Source organism: Urocitellus parryii, chromosome 11 (genome assembly GCF_045843805.1).
Source record: "Urocitellus parryii isolate mUroPar1 chromosome 11, mUroPar1.hap1, whole genome shotgun sequence".
Classification (NCBI taxonomy): Eukaryota; Metazoa; Chordata; class Mammalia; order Rodentia; family Sciuridae; genus Urocitellus; species Urocitellus parryii.
The window spans coordinates 113674201-113679486 of NC_135541.1; the positions used below are offsets into that span (position 1 = coordinate 113674201).

The following is a 5286-nucleotide window of genomic DNA, read 5'->3' on the forward strand; positions in this document are numbered from 1 at the left end:
GGGGCATTCAGTCTTTGCTCATTTCAACTCACTAACATTCAGAGGCTTTCACTTGGTTTACAGCTAACAGGGAAAGGTCAGGGGATTTCAGGGTCTAACCCAATTCATCACTAGAGTCAACAGAATTGAGCTGGACTCCTAGAACAGAGTAGCCATTCCAGGACTCCACCCAAGAATTCCCGGACTCACCTGGAGGATGACACCCAGCTGCAGCTCCCAGCTGCAGCTCCCAGCAGCAGTCCTCTCAGCAGGAGCCCCCTAGCAGCTGTGTGGCACTCCCAGGTCTTCTGTGGCACTCCCAGGATCCTGCGAGCTGTTCCCAGGGTCCTCCATGGCGCTGCCACCGTCCTCTGCAGCACACAGGAGAGGCTGTGTACCCAGGGTGCGCGGGGCGGAGGCTCCGGCAGCCACAGGGAGGGCGACCCGTTGGGCTTCTTACCAGCTCTCCAGGTGAGCAGCAGACCCTCAGAGGAATGGACGCGGGCACAGGCGCAGGACTCACAGCAGTAGGGCTTGGAAAGTGAGAAGTCACCTGGCGAAGGACGGCCCAGAAGACAACTCGTGGGAACTGCTCTTTTGGGCGGGTCTTGAGGGTTGTGTTCCCCACTGGCGCCTGGGCCTTCCGGGGTCCTGGAGAGTGCGGAGCACGTGCGTGTGCGTGGGGGGCGGAGCTAGGCGTGGGCCACATCCGGGGTAGGCAGGCGGGTGGGCGGGGAAACTTGCAAATTTGGGCGGGAAGCACAAGGCTTCAGAACCCGCTGGATGTGGTGCCCAAGGGTGTGCGAAGGCACTTTTAAGTTCCCATCCTTTGAAGGCCTCGCCTGCGTGGTTTTATTAGTTGCTTCAGTCAAACTCTGAAAACTCATCTCCCCCACAGAAGGTAGTGGTGCAGCAACTGAGTAACAGAATAGCTGTTTATATATATATACTCAATATCTTTGGAGCTGGGGTTGTGGCTCAGTGGTAAAGCGCTTGCCTGCCATGTGTGAGGCACTGGGTTCCATTCTCAGCACCAAGATACAGGCCCATTTAAAAAAAAAATCTTTAAAAAAATAATAATATAGTCATTTATTTATCATTTTATTGAAATGCTAGTGAGAGCATACTGTTGGGTGTGGACACAAAACAAATATGGGCCCTGTCCACCAAGTTTCTAGACTAGTGAGCCAGTGCTTTTCAAAGTATAAAATCAAGCATTCATTAAGCTCATACTTAGGTGGTAAATACCAGGGAAGTGTGAGGTTTTCTTGTTCTCTGAAGGAAACAAATGTTGCGGTTCTGTGTTTCCCTTAGAAGAGTGATGGACGCAGAGGAATGGAGAGGGTGCATATATGAAGAGTACAAGTCTGGAAGAGTGGATATCCAATCTAAGTATGAATTTATGTACTAGCCTTTGTGTGTTCAGCATATCTCGACTGATGTTGATATGTTTAATTGCATGCTTGTCAACAGTGTGTTCACATTGATATTCAGCTGCAGATAATCTATCAGGAAAAACCTAAAGGTGGACATGAGTTATTTTAGGGAAAATAAGTAGACAGTAGGTTTCAAGTTTGAGAGGATGGGATCAGATGAGCAAAAGCAGAAGTGGGGGTGTTTATAATCTGGTATGAAAGTAGCCATTTTAAAATTTGTGAATGCACAAATAAATATGCATATATAATATATATGCAAATATATTTTTGATAATTGAATATATAGGTCTTATTACCCATGTATATTCACAATTTTATGTATGCTTTATATTAATGTACATTCAGGTATACGGTTATATTTAGGCTTAGTGTTAAATTTTCTGTAGGGTAAGGGTTAGGGTTAGTGAAAAAAAATGCATATGGAAAACTAAGAATACTCATTAGAATACCCCATGAATACATGTATGAAAATATAAATAAATATGTTTTGAACTAGGGAAGGTTTTATTTTTTATTATTTTAAAAAAATTTTAGTTGTTGATAGACCTTTATTTTATTTATTTATATACAGTGCCAAGAATCGAACCCAGTGCCTCACACATGCCAGTAAAGTGCACTACCATTGAGCCACAGCCACAGCCCTGAACTGAGAAAAGATTTAATGTGACACATATGAATACAGATTTTTTAAAATAGTGCTTCTCTGCCTTCAACACACACACTTGCGCTGCCACTCCCTTGTCAGAGCACAGCCTGTGCAAGGCACCTGAGGCTGCTAGGGCTGCTATGTAACCTGAAGGCTGCAGGAGGAAGGGGACCCAATAGGAGTCTGGCTGCCCAAGCCTCTGGGGACCAAGTTGGCGGTCACTTCTGAAGGCTCCCTCTCTTAGCCCTTGTTCGCCCATTCCTGTTGGCTGACTGACCTGGGTGACTGTCTATCGCCCCAGTTCCTATACTCCATGGTGACGATTGATTAACTGGGAGAGATGGACTGCAGTGTGCTCAAAAAGCCTATGAAGCTGTGCGAGAACCGCTAAGGCAGAGGCTGTAGCTGTGGCGGCGGCAGAGGCAAAGAAGTTGGGAGATTGCTGAGGGCCATTGCCAAGTAGAAATGACGCATCGAAATTTCCTTGGCAGCGTACCCCATGTTGCTTAGAGGAAGGACTCGTGGAAATGGACTTGCTTTGGACATTCGCTGTGACATTGCATGTGTGTTTGAGAAAGGTGACCCTGCTCAAGGACCAGGGTGGATCCAGGTTTAGGGTGTATCCTGCAGGTTTTAGGAAGTATCCTGCTCCTTGGGTTTAGGGCGTTCCCGGTTTAGGACAATTTGGGTTTAGGGTGTTCCCTGTTTAAGACAAGTTTAGGGCGTTCCTGGTTTAAGAATCTGGGTTTAGGGAAGTTCCAGGTTTAAGGTTATTCCTGCTGGGAATAGGGCGTGTCCTGCTGCCTGAGTTCTCTTGGAATTCAGAAAGTATTTGGGACGTGAATTGTGCAGCAGAACTTGGATTTCCCCAGAACGTGTTTGTACAGGGCCGGTGTGAGTTCGGAAATAAAGGATTGTTGTTTGAATCTACAAGGTGTGAGTGGCTCGTGATCTTGTGCCCAGCCAGACTGTGGCAGGAGATGGTGGTTACCCTGGGTTGCATGTGAGGGGTAGAGACTGCAGTGCCTGGCAGCAGCTGGGCTGACAGCAGTGGCAGCCCCTGAACCCTGGGGCTGGGGAGCGCCAGCAAGCGCTTGCTGCTCGACTTTTTGCACACCTTTCCTATCAGACAGAGGTTCTGTCCACCTTCTTCGATACAACACCCAGGAAAATAGGCAGGCCAAGGGCTCCAGGATCCTGGAGTCCATCCTGCACGCTCAGGGGGAAGTGTGCCCTCTTGTGCTCTAGTCTCTACTTGGCTGCCATCCTCTACTTTGAGTGGAGCCCAGGTGCCAGGGGCTCAGGGAGGACCTCACCTTGACTCTAGTACTGCAGACACTCCATCCTAAGCCCCAGTGAAGAGACATCTGCTTGCTCAAAGGTGGCTGTGAGAAGTTTTCCTCTGCTTACCCAGAATTCTGTTCCAAAACCAGCACCCCGGCAGACTTCTCCCCAGTGCCATGGAGTCCTTTCACCTGCATTGCAGCTCCACTGGAGCCTCTCTGCACAGGCGGCGGGCTCCCTTGGAGATTCTTCAGTTCCTCTACTTCCAGGTTGCCTTCCACGCTGCCTGGAGAGACATGCTGCACGCCCTAGGGATCACAGTCCTATTGAATGTCTCCTCCGAATGCCCAAACCACATGCAAGGATGCTACCAGTACAAACGCATCTGGTAGAAGACAACCACAAGTCCAACATGGGCTCCTGATTCATGGAAGCCATGGAGTAGGACTGTGCGGTGAAGGACTACTGCAGTCCAGGGATGGCACACTGCTAGGAGGGCATCCTGTGCTCTGCTACCATCTGCTTGGCTTGGCAGATGATAAAGGAGCATCTGAGGCTGGAGAAGGCCTTGAGCTGCATGGAGCAGCTGTCCCAGGTGCTGGCCACATCCTGCCCCTCCAGGCCCACCAGCCCTTCAGGCCCCTTAGGGGTACTGCAAGCCCACTCCCACCATTACCTCACAGTTTGTCTTCAGCTTCCCTATCTCTCTGGGTGTGCAATTGGCCCCCAGCAGACTGCAGGACCAGCACAACCCCAACCTTATCTCCCCCAGCACTCAGAGCCACTCACCAAACCCCTGAAACTAAGGTTGCTGCCAGGGATGCCTCTGTGGGACTGAACAATATATAAATTTGTATCAAGGGTATATAATGAGTCTAATGTCTACTATGGTAGATGTCTTTTTCTCCATTTATCAGACCTTCTACTACTGCATAGACTGATAATATATAAGTGCAGTTTCCCAGTCTCATCTGGAGTAAGGATTGCAGTTGGCATTGATTCTTCAATGAGATGAATTCATGTGAGAAACCTACATGTGCGTATGGACGATTCAGGGTAGTAGTGGCATGTAGGGAATTTATGTTCTTGTGAAGAAAGTGAGTATCCTGATCAAGCTCTGGAGTTGGGTTTCTGGCAGCACGGTGTTAAATGGCCCAAGTTGGGGAGTAGTGTCCACTGGAATATTTCTGTGCTGTGTTTGGACCTTTCTCCTTACTCCATTTTTTTTCTAGCTGTGCAACATCCAAACAGAGGTCTCTATCCTTCCTAGAAATTTTATAAAGTATGGAAATATCTTAAATATATCCCTTAATGTAATATAATTACATTAGATTATATAATTACATGTAATTATATGTAATTAGTTATGTAATATAATTCTCCTCTCTACATATAAGACCTGACTGATGCCTTATTTGTAAAGATTGAGTTGATTGACCTAAAACACAACTTTGCTATGTTAATGAGCTTTGATGAAAAATACCTGAAAGAATAACTTTTAGAGGAGAGATTTATTTTGGTTCACAATTTCAGAGTGTTCATATCATCATTGGCTGGCTCCAAGGCAGAAATATTATGGTGGAAGGATGATATGGTGGAAAGCTTCTCAGCACATGGGAGCTGGGGAGCAGAGAGAGGGGAAGGGACCAGGACATATAGAGCCCAAGGTCATGCTCCCTCTGACCTTCTTCCTCCCATCACGACTCACCTGCTTACAGTTACCAACCAAGAGTTCATTCAAATTTTTAATTCATCAAATGGATCAATCCAGTTGTTGTAATCCAACTGTTTCACCTCTGAACATGGTTGCCTTATTTAACACTCGAGTTCTTTAGGGGACATTTCTAGGTCCTTACTATAACAATTGACTTGCCCATGGTTAATATTCAGTATATTTTTTCTATTATTATCACTACTGCTACACATAGAGCAACTACCACA

The 5286-nt window shown here is 47.0% G+C and overlaps 1 pseudogene; it reads left to right on the top strand.

The window, feature by feature from the left end:
• The first annotated feature begins 331 nt into the window (after positions 1–331).
• On the top strand, positions 332–4145 carry LOC144249387 (dual specificity protein phosphatase 4 pseudogene; annotated as a pseudogene).
• Positions 4146–5286: the final 1141 nt, after the last annotated feature.